The 17,074-nt window shown below is 34.6% G+C and overlaps 1 pseudogene; it reads right to left on the bottom strand.

The window, feature by feature from the left end:
- Positions 1-5,002: 5,002 nt before the first annotated feature.
- The window catches only part of LOC137238169 (band 4.1-like protein 4), a 325,053-nt pseudogene continuing 312,981 nt past the window's right edge, over positions 5,003-17,074 (bottom strand).

The following is a 17,074-nucleotide window of genomic DNA, read 5'->3' as shown; positions in this document are numbered from 1 at the left end:
AATCTTTAGGCTGGAAATGTGGGTCTAGTAGGGAAATGACAATAATTCACAGTGAAATATGTGTTTTTAAATCGACCTTCAATCTCATTTCACTAAGAAAAATTTTGTTAGTACCGTATTTATGTTACATTAGGGGTATTTCAAGACAAAGGCTGTGAAATTTCGATTAATTTCTCTTTATTCTGAAATGTGGGAAATTTTCAATTCGATCACTTAGGGATGAATATCTATTTGATACCTTACTATTGAAAAAAAAAAACTTATTTATATGTGTGTCACAGGGAGCAAAAACCATCACTTGTGAAAGTGGATGAATTCACTTCCCAATTTTGGTCAAACATAATAAATGTGTTTGCCATTCGTTCAACTACGATCCAATTTGTATTTTCACTGGACTAACATTCTAAAAAAAAAAAAAAATATGCTCATTTTACTGTGACGGGTGGACCAGTACTTTCACGATTTGTAAATAAATAAAAAAAAAAACGTTATAAGAACTGATAAACTGCAATCCATGTATGTATTTAAATATATTAGTCGTGTCTTCGCGTCTTCTTAATTGGAAGTACCCATAGGCACATTTCTCTCAAATTACATTTTTTTGCCTTTCCCAATGACCCTAACCAAATTCCCTCTAAGCAGTCTTTTAAATTTTATTAGCTCGCATTGGATTTTCTTTACGATTTGTTTTTATTATTCCTTGGTTTGTGACATAACTTCGAATAAACATACATACATACATAAAAAAATAGCAGTGACAATTTTTATTGAATTTCATCAAGTATACTCTTGTTTATTTTTATTTTAAATATTTTAGAAAAAATTTCCAAAAATTTCGTTCTTGAAATATACAGAATAATTTCGAAAACGTTTTCAAAAGCAGCCGAAAACTCAATTCAAATTTAATTTTAAAATTTCGATCTTTTTATTTGGAGCTACTAAATTTATACTTTTTTAAGCCAGCAAAGTACCATTTGTTATAGGTCTCTCAAAATTCGCATTGGGTTTGGAAATATTTGTTCCGAAAGGTGTTTTGGATTTTCATCTTTACAAAGTTTGACATTTTTTTTATATGGAAGAAAAACTGAAATTGTCAAAAACCAATGCAAATTTTAAGAGACCTAAAAGTTGAACTTGGTGAGACTTGAATGATTTAGCTATGAAACTGCATACTGAGAAAACTTCGGAGAAATCTAAATAAAAAGTTCGAAGTTTTCATAATATTTTCTCGAATTTTCGAAAACGTTTTTGAGAATGGTGCGTATAGTTTTAGTTGTAGAATTCAACGCGGTTTTTTCCTATAATATTTAAAATAAAAGCAAAGAAAAATTAAAGTGATGAAATTTGATAAAAATAGGCACCGCTATTTTTTGTTCCCAGCTGTATGTAAGCATAAAATACTGTACATACGTACATACTTATATATGTGTGCCGACCAAATTTGTTAGCCAAATGTAAAAAATCATAAAGTTCAATGTATTGTTGGCATCAAATTTCTGCAGCCAACCGTCCCCAACGTCATCGTCAGTCAACGCCATCATCGTTATAGCAATGAGCTGTGGTCTCAAGTGGTACCAATCTGCACATCTGCTGATACGTTTGTACGTACGAACGTAAAATCAATTTTATAAGACTCTTTTACAATTAGTCTGATGTTGAAAATTACTACATACATAAATGCATTTGCTAAAAAGAAGCTGGAACATACTGATCTCATACTTGTATGAGTATTTGAGAAGGAGTACACTTGGCTTTTGTTAGTTTTAACGAAACGATGGTCATTAATGAAGTCTATGTTCAGACATACATATGTACGAGTAGTAGTTGAAATTTGTTATTGTGAATTTAAGTGGACGAGCTAAGATTTTTAACGACCCTATGAATAGAAAAGATGTTTGGCATGCATGTTTACACATATATATGTGTGTGTAATGTTGTGGAAAATCGTCTTTTCTAAGGAATTTAATGTTTTCAAATGTGGCATACACCTTTAATGAGCGGGGCTGTTTCTTTTTTGTATAATTGAAATTGAGAGGAAAGAATGTATGCGCTCTGGCATTTTCAAAGATATTAAAAGTGATGTATGGCATCTTACATTTGTTTGAAATAAAATTCACAAATGACTGTACGTATAGCAGGCAATCATCAAATAAAAACTGTTGAGCTTCTTTTGATAAGGCAATTCGTTGTAAGATAGTAACTTTTGATGAGATGGATACGTTTGAGTAGCCTATGATTGAAACTTCACAAGTATATACCATTCAAGTATAACAGTGTTATACTAATAACTACAGTAGCAAACAGAAAAATACCAGTGGACATTTTTTTTTAACTTCGTCAATTAAATTCATCTTGTTTTATATTTCTCACTTTTTAGTAAAACATTTGTATGGAAAACGTTATGCAGAAAATTCCCAAATTCGTGAAAATTTCAAGAAAAATTCCAAATTTTTATTCCGAACATTTTCGAAAAATCTCGAGAAATTTTAAGAAACATTTCTAATTTTTTATATGGAGTTGTCTTACGTCCTTCGAAAAAGTTCGAAAATTCGAGAATTAAAAAAACTCTATCATTTTATTTGGATTTCTCTGAACGTTAACGAAAAAGTTCGAAAATTCTATAAAATTTCGAAACTTGTATTTCAAGGTCCTTAACGTTTTCGAAAAAATTCGAAAATTTGAATAAAGTTTCGACTATCTTATTTGGAGTTATCTGAACGTTTACGAAAAAGTTCGAAAATTCGAGAAAAATTCGAAAATTTTATTTCGAGTTCTTGAAATATTTTCGAAAAAGTTCGAGAATTTGAGAAAATTTTAAGAAATCTTCGAACTTTTTATTTTGATTTATCTAAACGTCTTCAAAAAAGTTCGAAATTTCGGAACATTTATTTTGAGTTCTCTAAACTTTTTCGAAAAAATTCGAGTTTCTTTTTTGGAGCTCTCTAAATACTCTGAATTTTTCAGAAATCTTTATGTAGATTTTAAAATTTTTGTTTAGAGTTTAGGTTTTAATTAGTTCACAATATTTGCATGGATTACACATTTTTATACCTTTCATGAACATGAAATGGTATATTAAGTTTGGTCCGATGTTTGTAACGTTGAGAAATATAGAAGATAGACTCACCACTAAGTATACCGAATTGATCAGGGCGACGAACTGAGTTGATATAGCCATGTCCGTCTGTCCGTCCGTCTGTCTGTTTGAACGCAAACTGGTACCTCAAATTTTGAGATATCTCAATGAAATTTGGCAGAAGGATGTATTTTTGTATTATATTAGAGATTTGTTGGATCCGTTAGGATTGGACCACTATAACATCTCCCATACAACCGATAGTTCAGATAAGACGATTTTGGTCATTCCTGCCGCAGTTTAAAAAGTATACACGTGAAACTCGGTGATATATATTCTAATATATCTTGGAAGATATCCGAAAAAAATCACTTTGATCGGAGCTACATATAGTATATATCCCATACAACTGATCGTTCTGATAGAAAGATTTTTAGCAATTTCTCCCTTAATTTCAAATATAAAAACGTTAAACTTGGTGATATTTATTCCAAGATATCATAGAAGATTTCAAGAAAAAATCATTTCGATCGGAGCTATATATAATATATATCCCATACAACCGATCGTTCAGATATAAAGATTTTTGGACTTTCTCCCTTAATTTAGAAAGAATAAACGTGAAACTAGGTGATATATACTTTAATATATCATAGAACATTTTCTGAAAAAATCACTTTGATTGGAGCTATATATAGTATATATCCCATACAACCGATCATTCGGATAGAAAGATTTTTGGCAATTTCTCTCTTAACTTCCAATATAAAAACGTTAAACTTGGTGATATTTATTCTAATGTATCATAGAAGATTTCCTGAAAAAATCACTTTCATCGGAGCTATATGTATATAGTATATACCTATCCCATACAACCGATCGTTCACATAGAAAGATTTTTGGCCATTTCTCCCTTAGTTTCGAATATAAAAACGTGAAACTTGGTGATATGTTCTAATAGAAGATTTCCTGTAAAAATCATTTCGATCGGAGCTACATATAATATATATCCCATATCCATCGTTCAGCTAAGGGGGTTTTTTGCCATTTTTTATTTTATATTTATTTAAAAATCGTTTAGGTATGTAGATCTTTTCACTATATATTTCTTATCTTATACATCCGATTATTTAGAGATTACGAACGGGATAAAATTATTGTTCAGCCTCATTCATGAAAGTTATGAAGTCTTCGGCACAGCCGAAGACTGTCCCGTCCTTACATGTTTTTTATTTCAAATGAATGAACAACTTTTATTTAAAAAAATTGGAGATAGTTTCAAAAATATTTCGAATTCTCTATTTGGAGTTCTCTGAACGTGTTCGAAAAAAATACGAAATTTTGATATAATTTTATGGGAGTTTCGAATTTTTGATTTAGAGTTCTTTGAACTTTTTCGAAAAAATTCGAAAATTTTTAGTAAATATCCAACTTTTTATTTATTGTTCTCTAAACGTTTTCGAAAAAATTAGAAAATTTGAGAAAATTTCTAACTTTTTATTTAGAGTTCTCTGAATTTTTTTAGACCCTTAATTTGTACATTGTAGAACAAAAATTTATTGGGCTACAAAACCACATACTCTAAAAATCTCAGAGAATATCGAATAAAAAGTTTGAAATTTTCGCGAATTTTCGAAATATTTCGAAGACGTTTTTCAGGAACAAAATCTTAAGAGGTTTATTCGTAAAATATCTTAAATAAAAATAGAAGAATTTAATTGACGAAATTTGATAAAAATTGCTACTGCTCTTTATTTTTTTGTTCGCTGATGTACATATTAGTATGTATGCAGGCATCTTTACATATATGATGCCTAGTCTATAATGAAATATTTTAATTAAATAATTTAGAGCTTTTATATAGTGATGGGGGGTCAGATATTGTTACTCTACTATTGTTGCGCTACTATTAACATTATTTTTCACTCACCTGTAACGCAATCGTGAACCGAGTTGAAATAAATCCGAATTATTCGATTGTGAATTTGGTAGCGGAGCAATGCGTACCATTCGAAAGAAGGCGTGGTGCTCGAGACAACAACGCTACAAATGTTTGCAAGCCGTTTTACGTGGCGTCTCGAAACCATAGGTGCTAAGTTCGTTCTGTAAAGAGAAAAGTTTAATTAAATCCATAGCGATGTAAATGCAAAATAAAAGAGTAAAGTGTGAAATGATAAGTAGTATAAAAAAGGGCGGGTAAAAGTGTAAGTCTCCTCGAAATAGGGGTCAGCTGTTATTGCGTCCCATGTCTGATGATGAAGCGGATGGCGTAAACTAAATCACAGCTTGCCAAAACTTTATGGTTATTATCAGAGTACATGATGCTAGCGCAGTGGGTTTGGGTATGGGAATGTAGACCACAAAATGCAACCTACCGTATACACTAATTGTAACGCTTTCTTTAATTTACTTCACACTACGTTCCTCATCACAAATTCAGAGGGAGAGGATTTTGGGGAAGATCGACGGTATTTCCATGTCAAATTACTCTCATGATCTTTAGGTAAGAAAAATTTACCGAAAGGATTTCGCTACCTTGCAATTGGAAGTGTCCGCCCAGCGTTTGCTTAGCTGACTCAACGATCGCCTATAGAGGAGCAGATCACAGGTGGTCGAGTAGTCCGTGATATCTGTAGCTACCTACATTCCGTTCAGTTGTACCCATGGGCTCTAGGAGGTCTGCATGATATGTGCCAAATATATTTCTATGGCATTGGACCAACGCGAAATTAATATTAAAATAGTTCGAAGATACATTAAGCGACGTCTGGCATCGCCAACAGTTGAACTTGGGCCTTTGAGATTCGCTTGACTATCAGACTAGATGCTTAAGTCTTTAACTTGCAATGCTCAGCATCTCATACACAGCATCCTTAATTGCAAAAACGTCTGCAAGCAACTTCAACTTGTAGCTTACATCGAGCTCCTGGCAGAAAACACCTCCTCCAACTTTACCATCCAATTTCGATCTGAAGGAGCAAAAAAAAAAAAATAAGCGCCTTGTGTGATGAAAGCCTTGGTGACTGAAGTTCAAATCTCAGGAACATTTTCAAAGACCGATAATTTAACAGTGACTTGCATGAGTATAGCTCCCTCCGCTCCCTGAAGAAATATAAAAAGCCATACATTTTACGAATACAAAATCTTGGTAAAATCACTGGCAACCCGAATTAGGCTGTGAAGGGCTCAAAGAGACTTGGACATATTATTACCATAAATCATTCAGGAAAGGCTTTCGTGAAGAACACAGATGTAGCAAGGGTAGGATCACCAGCTGAGATTTTATTGTTGTTGTTGTAGTGATATAGACACTTCCAAAATTTTTGGTAGAGTTTTTATTGTTAATATTTTTCTGGATATAGATCCGGTAGGCTACGGTTACATGCACAATTGAGATACGAGTCCAACCTTCTTGTAGATTTTATAAAACTACGTTAAACCGCATAGACCACCAATCACCATCTCCTCATCACTTAAGATACCGTAAGTAGATATTCTCCCAATTTTGCTGTAGGGGACCCCGAAGTCTTTGGTTAAAGAGCTAAAATATATATTTTTGGAAAAAAGTGTCGATTTTTAAAGCGAAGGCGAACAGACGGGAGCATAAGTTGACCAAGAATACCAGCCTTGTAAGTTTCAATTTTTTCGTATTCAAAACTCTCGACAGATTACTTGGCAAACGCTCACGGTATGATGAGCTACCTTTTCAACGTATACCGTGACGTCAGAAATGTGTGATATCAAAAAGTGAAATCTGCAGAGACTCCGCTGCATGGTGTGAACAGTGGAACCTTAAAGAGAGTAGATTTCACTGGGACATAAAAAATACTCAGCATGTTTATATCACAGGGAAGTTTGAAAGTATCATTAGCAAGGTTACTCTTACAAGTAGGAATTATTGAAATGAGAGGCACGATTGCTGCTGATAACGGATTGCTGCTACACCGTCGTCTTCAAGATAAACTTAGGTGTGTGAATTCGACTCTAATTCTGTAAATACTAAGGGGTAAAACAAGCAGAAACCTTCGCACTTTGATAAATGTTAGATCACTTGAGAACCAGAACATAATTGGAAATAGTTAATTCCATCATCAAATGTGAGAGCGGCCTTCAATTTTCTTTATTTAGAGTGTTAAAAAATGATGAATTCAATAAAGAAAATGCTTGAAAATCGTCTGAATAGCTTGTCTACATCGCACTTAAAAGCGCTTTACAGCTTTTAAGTAAATATTAAAATGTCTAGTGTTATATTTATCCCACAAATATCCTTAGATTGCAAGGATATATTTTATATATTTTTTTCAACTTAATTCAAAATAAATTCCTTTGACGCAAAGAAATAACGCGATGACAAAAAAACCACTGCAAGTAAAAATAGCTTCAAAAGAGTTCTCGAGTTAATACAAGCAGGCTTAAGAAATCTCTGTGTGTGCATAGCGCTATGTGTGTGTGTGTGTAGTGGGGGGTGGGTACCATGATTGTAAAAAGCGCGTTGTTAAGGCTTTTCAACGCATTATGTTGAGCGTAAAATGCCTTGACACTATGCCAAACAAGGCAATGCATAACATAACATAAAAGTGTACGTAACACATGCGCGTAAAAAAATTGAAGCTAAAAATGATTTGCAAATTTTAAAGTATTTTCTTTTAAATGTTAAAAAAAAAACTTAAGCAAACTATAAAAAAGAAAATAAGTTATTCAACTTCGAAATTATATTCAAAAAATTCGAAAGTTGGAGAAATTTATTATAAAAACTGTTTCAGGAACAGTTTTGAGGATTGTATCGATAATTTTACTGATTTTCGAAATTCATTTAATTTAAGTAAATCAATTCCGAAATCATTTTGGAAATATTAGAAGATTCGAATTGTTTTTAAACATATCTATATAAATTTTCAACTCTTTTTTGGATTCCTAGAGAAAGTTTTGAGTAGTTTTTCCAAATTTTCATTGCTTCAAAATGTTTTTTTTAAATTGCTATAAAAACTTAATTGTTTTGTTTTCTATTTTAACTTAAAATAAATTATTTAACAAATTATGCAACGAAAACTTAGTAAATAAATTTCTAAACCATTTTTGAAAAATTCGAAAATACGAGAATTTTTCAAAAATCTCTATGTAAATTGTCATATTTTTATTTAGTGTTTAGGTTTTGAAGATTTTCACGATATTTGCAAGGACTTTAGAATTCTTTTTTCCGAATTAATTTACAACTTTCATTTTATTTTTTACTTTAAAAGAAAACCTAAATCAATTATATAATGAAAATAAATAAATGAATGAATTTCGAAAACACTTTCGAAAATTTGGGAAGTATTCTTAAATCTTTATATAAAATAAACTTCAAAATTCTTATTTAGAAATTTATTAATTTCTCAATATTTTATTAAGAGTTTTATTAACAGTTTTGACGATTTTCTCAATACTTACATTGATTTTTGAACTTGGTTTTCTAAACTGATCCAAAAATTGTATCTTTTTCAATTCAGAAGAAAACTAACAAATTACACAATGAAAACAAGTGTAAGTAAATCACGTTCGTAACCTAATGGGAAAGATTCTATATTCCAAGAAGTATTTTAAAATCTATATGTTAGTTTTCGGAATTCTACTTAGCATTTTATTACCAATTTTCAGTTGTAACTCGAAATTTATTTTGAATTTTGAAATTGAAATTTTGAAAATTGTCAAAATAGTTTCTTTTCCCAGTAAGATGAGTCATACAACAAAACTGCATGTAAAAAATTTTCATAGATTCTAAATACATGCTTCGAGATTTTGATACGGAGTTCCAAAAAAATTCTCGAATTTTCCAATTTTTTCGAAAACATTTTCGAAATTGGTTTACATTAATAAAATCATAAAACACAGTTTTCCTTGCGCGAATTCGAAAATTCGAGGTTTTTTAAAAATTTATAAATATGTGAATTCTCAATTATTTTTTTAGAAGTTTAGGATCATTTTTCCCCAATTTCCAAAATTTGCATTGAATTTTGAAAAAAATTTTTTCCGAATGGTGTTTTATATATTCTTCCATGCAAAGTTCCAAACTGTTACTTTTTGTAAGAAAGTAAATCTCAAACACTTTTTAGAAAAAAAATTTTATAAATTAATTGGAATTTTATAAAAACCCGAAACTAGTATTTTTTTCGGTGTTTTCGATATTTCTTTCAAAAGTGATTTGCACAGCTTCGTTATATAATTTACTTAAATTTTCCTTAAAATCAACGAAAATGAAATATTCAAATTTGTGCTGCTGTTTTTTAACACGCCGGTGTATATATGCATTTGTTTTGTTTGCGTATAACGAAAAGCAAAAGTACCAAGTACACCAAGAACTCGCGTAAAGAAATTGACTTTATAAGTACTCCTACAATGACTTTAAATTTTTGCTATGTGTTAGTGTGATTGTATGCGTTTACGCTATGATTTTATGCATCACTTTGTGTAATTGTATATGTCGTTGTATATGTGTGTGTTAGTAATGAATTTTTATTTCAAAAAAACGTCTTAACGCTCACTTATTTACATTTTTATCGCTTATACGCAGCATGAAGTACCGTCCTTTATAGTAAACTTTGGCAATACGCGGCCAATAATAATGAGCCACTGTCGTCTTATTTCTTAGCACCACAATGCCACTTGGTGTCAAGCCCAGAAAGTACTCAACGCTATCCTCGCCCTAGTTTGTGAAAAAAAAAAGAAAAGAAAATATTGTTAGAAGTTATGACAAACCGTAAATATACATAAATACATACAAATTTATATTAACAACAACTATTTACTATAGTATGATTTAAAGTATTTCAAAGCTCAATTATAATGCAAACTTGAGCCATCACTTAATAAGAGAATAATATTACAAGGCTGAACATCCGATGGAATCGAACATAATATACCAAGATTTTAACTAAATCCAGTCTTTTCAGATTATTCATAACTACACCATATGTTAGGACGATATGGGTTTACTACTAAAGACGGCAGCTTTTCAGATGCTGTTGGAACATGTTGGTCTCGTTTATGTAATGCTTATATCAGTGTATTTGTATTCACTTGTGAGTATCAACCACGAAATAAAATAAATAGGTCAGTATCAAAAAACCACCAGTCAAGTATAAGTATTTCCGTATATAGACTTACAAATGAAGGACGATCATGTCGGTGGTTTGTTTAATCTAGTGACCTAATCTGGTAAATATTTATGAATGAATTTTCAAAACTTTTTGAAGTCTTATTGGAAAAAATATCACAAGCTATTTTTCTTAAACTGTATATCCTTTCAGACTCTTTCTAGGATCCATTTTGATCGTATTTGAATCCGTACTAAAATATTCTTCTGATCCTTGTCGGAAGCTTAATTGAAGTCTGTTAAAAGACCATTACTCGAGCTAAGATATATCATTTGTTAGAAGCAAAAGCATAGGAGAGGTTGAACTGGCTGGTCAAAAAAGGTCTCACATAGACATAAGGTGTCCATACAAAAATATAAAGAGGAGGCAGGATATCACAAACGGGTCCAGGGACTACAGTGATAGCTCAGGCCAGTTTTTGACCCGACAATTATAGATTTTAAAATTAAATATAATAGCTAAATTCTAAGCTAAACTTACACAAAACTTAAGTTACAACCAAAAGAAGCCTTTTTACACTTCAATAGTAGCACAATAAAAGATAATAAGAAAATGCCCTAAAATCTACAAATTACCCTCCACTATGTATAATGGAAAAGAGAAATTGATATCTCCGGTGCGAGAGATGCTCCATGCTACCTGGCTGTTTTCGGATAAAAAAAGAATCGCAAAACCAAACTGAAGGACACAGTTCGATACGTTCCGGAATATATCCCCAATAAGATACCAGCAAGATAGCCTCATGAACGATTTGAACATTCTAGGCCATCCAACCCCTTCTTTCCATGAGGAACTTGGGTTTCTGAAGCCCCGCCTGTTAAATAAACAGGACTAGTGACGGGTAGGTTAGACTGACCCTTGAAAAGGTTATGCTGCATAGCACCTTGAATCCCCAAAGAAGGATATACAAACAGAGCATACCATTTTCGACAGTAGACAGTATCCTAGATCGGCGCGATTCGCCATCTCTTTGAAGGTAAAGTACGCATGCTATCCTGAACTGATGAGGCAGTTTACAAGTGACGCCTCTTAAGAGGAGTACAAATCGCACCCGTAGGAAATATGAAGGTTATGTAGATGCGACTAGACAGGTCGAAAAACTTCTTCGGAAAATTAAAGGATATGCCAACAGCGAACACTGCTGCCGCTGGTAATATACTAAAGGCTCTACTCCACTATGCTCGAGAAAGCAGCTGAGGGAAAACTTGAATTCCCTGTGGGTTTCTAAATGAACCTTTTTTGAGATTAAATGCATTGTGTAGCGCAACGTCGTCAAAAGGCTGGCAGCGCTATTTATAGTTTCCCTAGACCAATTGTCAATCTCTACGTAAGACGTACAAAAGTGAATGTTCACGTATCATTAGTAGATGAGGTTCTGGAGCGCGACTCAAAGTTCCTCACTGATGGAGTAGTTGAGATGACCAAGAAAGGTCATCGTGGTCATATAAAATTGTTTCCGAGATGGTCCAGGTAGTACCTTAATGATGTTGCGTTTTGTAACATAACTGATCAATATCCAACAAAGAACCATTAACATCGATAGTACACCCTTTACTCTTTGGGGTGTATCTTAATCGCTACACGAATAATAAGAAGACCCAAAATTAAGTTATTTATATTGTCGCAAGGTTCAGCTGCTTACGCAGCAAGTCGTGTCCTTAAATAACAACAACACAAAATATTTCATCACCTCCTTGTAAAGTGCAACGAAAACTTTTGCATATTTCGACAGCGTGCCAAGTTTTCCAAAGATGTTATTAAAATTCAATAAAATTATTAGCTATGTAATGTTCGCACTCTTAAAAACTTCTGTCAATAAGTGAGAGGCGACAATTGAGTGCAGGTAAGAGGATGATAGCTTTCAGTGTTGTTATGACAAAGTTGTAGAGGATTTAAACATGGTATACTTGTTAAACAATATACTTTTTTTCATACCAGACTAAACTGCCACTATAGATAATTGTCATTATCCTTTGTGAAGGCACTTTAAAATACTTCTTGGTGCTATGATAATGGGAGCATCTAGGGTGATTGGCTCTACTCGGGCGCCATTTAAGAAGTGAGTTTAGTCGAGGTAATACTTATATAATACAGGGTCATATAAAGGTCCTACAAAACCCAAATCAAAAAACACGATGTTTATGTGTTTTAATCAAAAACCTAAATAGTGTCGGTCTAAGGACAACGGGGTTTCATACCAATAAAGTGATTAGTAAAAGAATAAGGCAGCCATAAGGCTTATCAGTATGCGATGAACGCTGTTGGTGAGCGCGCATATTACTCCTGCGATGTGAGGATCGATGGTTGGCAAAAGCTGAGCAAAGGTCCGTGAGAGTATGTAAATAATTGTGGCGGGCCAATATAAAGGAAGGGATCGAGAAGGATTTTATAACAACAGGTGATATACTTTGGAATAGAGGAGTGAACAACAGTGACGTTGGGATGACAGAGTTCGTACTACTAGTAGATACGGAGAAATTGGGATTGCAGCAGGATTGCGCAGGTATATGTTTACCTTTTGGTAGTATATTTTACTCATACCATATTTGCGCATTAGTGTAAAGTGCCATAAAAGTGGTTAGGACATTCTGCATAGGCTGGTTCGCTCGAGATGAAAACGTTCCCGGTAGGCACCTCCAGCCCACAACAGCAGAATCCACTCATAGTTGGATACGAAAAAAAGAACAGAATGGGTGAGAAATGTTAAGACTAAAAATCAGCACCGAAGCCAAAACCGAAACCGGACGGCGTGTCATCATCGGAATGTCAGCGGTTTGTTATCGGTGAGTTATCGGTTTGTACCTCATTCCTTATCGACGCGTGATCGGTTTGTTATAGGTAAATTATTGACGAGATATAGATAAGTTATCGCTTTGTTAGCGATGTGTTATAAATTTGCTATCGATAGCAGTGGTTATATATGAGTTACCAAGTTCGTCCACGAATTACGGTTAGTTATCGTAAGTTTATCGATTTATTACTGAGTGCTAATCGAAAAGTTATGGATAGCTTATAAAATCTTATCCATTTATTATCAAAAAGTTCTTCTATTGTGGAAGAGTTATCGATAGTTTATAAATATTTATCAATTTGTTAGCAAAATGTTATCAATTTGCTATCGGAGTATCACCAATTTGTTATCGTCTTCTTACCAAAAAGTTATCTTATAGACGAGGGATATTATAGGTATTGTGACGAACATTAGCATCAATAATTGATTCACATCACTAATCTGATACTAAGTAAATACAAGCACAACAACAATAAAGTAAGCTGCCACTCTTGTGTACATCAAATCAATCATCATTTATTCACATACATGCAAGGCAGCAGAGAGATACTCACAAACGCATGTCATCATCAGCCGAAGTAGTACCCACATATACACATGCATATGGATACAAACTACAACTATACATGTATAGAGTTGGTGACCAAGCATGAAATTCGCGAAGTTACTAAATCTTAGGAGAAATGGGTGGACGAGGCAACAGAGAGTATAAAAGCAGCGAAAGCTGAGTAGTCAGTAAGCAGTTTTATTTAAGCACGCTACTGGTTGCGAAAAGAAGTTCAATTGCGAAGTACTCTCAAAGTAGTCTAATAAAGACCGTTTTGTAATACAGAATATTTGATTGTTTTGTTCAACAGTTTAGCGATACGAACGTAAGCAGAAGGTTGCAAATAAGCGGAATTTCCGAATATCGTTACAGTATGCTATGGAGGAGATAAAGACGAGTTATGGCTTTGTAGGTTATCGAAAAATTGTGGGTCATGTTATTGATTTATTATTTATGGTTAATCGAATGCTACCAATAAATTATGGATTTGTTTTCGGAAAGTTGTCGAATGACAAACGATACGCTATCGAAACGTTATCGATTTGTTAACGAGGTGTTAACAATTTGATATGGACATACTATTGATTTCTTATCACAATTCTCGTTTCAAAAGTTCCGAAATTATTTGTTCTTGTAAAGTCACCTGGGACATCATGAGCAGGTCTTACAATCTTAGAGTAACAAATTTGTTGTGATCATTAGCAAGAGGGGACTCTTGGTTCATGATTGGTATTCTGACTGGACACTGCCTTCAGAAATCGTATGCTTTTTTATTAGGTTTTATCAGTGATAACGGATGTAGGAAGTACGTGCTGGAGTAGTAAGCGATCGAGCACGTTTTTTGGTCGTATTTTGCGCTCGCCAAGCTGAGACTCCAGCATTAGGGAGTAGCGCAGGTATCAGATCTAGCAGAAATGAAGAGCATAGGTCCTAGAAAGCTTCTAGTATTTGCCAAGAGGGCGGAGTTATTTTACAATATGATTTCATATGGGTTTTTCAGTTTGGTCTTTGAGCAAACTTCTGGTAACACTAAAAGAGCTCCTCTCGTACCGGCCACTTTAACCAGTTACCTTCATCTGTTGTGGTTTACCTTCAACCCATTGATCAGCTTAAGTTAACTGCGCGAGTACTGCTACTAATGCCTTTTTTCTGATTATGGTATTTTCTATTAATTGATTTGGTATCTGGTTGCGCTGATATTTTTTATTTATTTATTTAGTTTTCTTCGATTCTTGACCACAATATGTACGCCCACGCGTGGTGTTAATGGCATTCGATGTGTGGGTGTTCTCTGATTTAGCAACAAATAATTTTTATCACTTACTCGGTCAGAGATGAAATAAAGTATTTCGACACATATGTAGAATCTACCATCTTTTATATTTTATCTATTACTTTGAAGCTACACTCCCAATAACCGCTCCACCCATAACTACGCCATAAAACGCAACATTAAAGCACTAGCCATAAAGTCTTTCTAATATTTTAAGTATAACGAGTTAATAAATTTTTGTTTGAGTAATGTATTTGAGATAAAAGAAGATTATAGATGTCATAAAAATTTCATACGCTTATTTAATAAAACACTAAAATAATAAAATACAACGCCAGAACAATAGGAAATGGCTGTTAAAAAAGTTGTGTGAAATATTAGTGAACATATTTTCGGGCTCGCGAATCGAGATTTTCGTTGTTGGTAAATACAGACACTCTGGGTGCTTATGAGACTTTAACCCTCATTTGGACTGATGGGTCCAGCCAGACCGTTTTTGAATTTTTATTCACGGTAATTGTGCAGTTTAGGGCCCCACCCTAAAATTGGGCCTTTTTTGTTGAGTGAGGTATCGAAAGACGCGTATTCACGTCTAGATCAAGAATCCGAAAGCGGAAGTTAACTTTTTTTACCCGTTCAAAAGATATTAACGAAAAACCGAAAAAAGACCCGGGGGTTCTTCCGAAACCGGGGGTGGGATCCATTGTATTTTTGCGCAGAACACCTTTCTGCGTTGGCGGCCTTCGGCCGCGCTTATAAAAAATAACCCTGGGCTACGCCTTGCCAAGTCCGGGTGTGTGGTATAACCGTGGCTACCGCCACGGTGATGGACAATTTTTTTTGTGGGTACAAACACAACAACAACCACATGAAAATCGCCAACTTCAACTGCAAATATCTCCGGACGGAGATACAATTTTTCTTCGGATTATTATTCTCGAGATTAATACGCGTCTTTTGATACCTCACTCGAAAATCTTGGCCCAACTTTAGGGTGGGGCTCCTAAACTGCCCTACTACCTTATTCACTATTTGTAATACAGGAGATGGCCTCTTTTTGACATCCTTGGACCGATTTCGTCAATTTAGTTTTGAGTTATTTTTGAAAGTTCACGGAAGGCTTGAAAGGTCATTAAATATAATAAAAATATCAGCTAGTTGACCCGGAAAACTTCGCATCGCCTCAGAATCTATATATAGGAATGATTTGCTGTGCATTAAAATAAATAAATGTAAGGCGCGATAGCCTCCGAAGAGATCTAAGGCCGACCTTCTCTTCCAATTTGCGTCGTGCTCCTATTGATTTTCCCTACAAATCGGCCGGATGGGACCTACATGTTTTATGCCGACTCCGAACGGCATCTGCAAGGCAGATGAGTTTTCACTGAGAGCTTTTCATGGCAGAAATACACCCGGAGCGCTTGCCAAACACTGCCGAGGGGCGACCCCGCTTAGAAAAATTTTCTTCTAATTGAAAAACCTTATTTCTAAAGTTTTGATGTTGCTTTGCCCGAGGTGTGAACCCAGGGCATACGGGCGGAGCACGCTACCATCACACCACGGTTGTTGTGCATTAGTCTCACTAAAACTCAGACATGACTTGACCGATTTCTATAAATTTTCTTTGTTCCGTTCGTTATGGTTTAAGGATGGTGTAGAAGAAAAGTAAGAAAAGTGGGTGGTACCTCGCCTTTTAATAGGAAAAGTTTGACTTAGCCTTATCTTCGCAATTATTTAAAATAGCTATTCAATATATGGTATAGAGATGGCGAACATGAGGAAATTGAGGGGTGAGAGGGAGGTCCAGTAGGGGTGGGAGTGGGATTGAGATGAGAGAGGAAGCGTGAATGGGAATGGGTGTGATTGCGGGAGTGCGGAGTGTGGAGTGGGATCGGGGGTGCGAGAGGAAGCGGGCACGGGTGCGGTAGTGGGAGTAGGGTGAAATGAGAATGGACATAGTAGTAGGAACAGGAATGGCAGTGGGTGTGGGACCAGAAATGGGAGCATGGATTGGGAATGGGAGCGGGAGTGCGAGTGGTATTGGGGGTGGGAATGGGAGTGGATAAGGAGCGCGACTGTGAGTGGAAGGAGCTGGAGAAGTGGTAGTGGGAACGGCGATGGTAATGGGGGTAGAGTGATTATGGGATTAGGAACGGGAGTAGGGGTGGGAGTAGAAGGAGGAATGATATTGGGAATGAGAGCGCAAGTGCGAGTGGTATTTGGAATGGGAATGGGAGTGGATAAGGAGCGCGAA

This window comes from Eurosta solidaginis, chromosome 1, assembly GCF_040869045.1.
Source record: "Eurosta solidaginis isolate ZX-2024a chromosome 1, ASM4086904v1, whole genome shotgun sequence".
In the NCBI taxonomy this organism is placed as follows: domain Eukaryota; kingdom Metazoa; phylum Arthropoda; class Insecta; order Diptera; family Tephritidae; genus Eurosta; species Eurosta solidaginis.
Note: the sequence above shows the minus strand (reverse complement) of the source record. Positions and strands in the feature narration are given on the sequence as shown.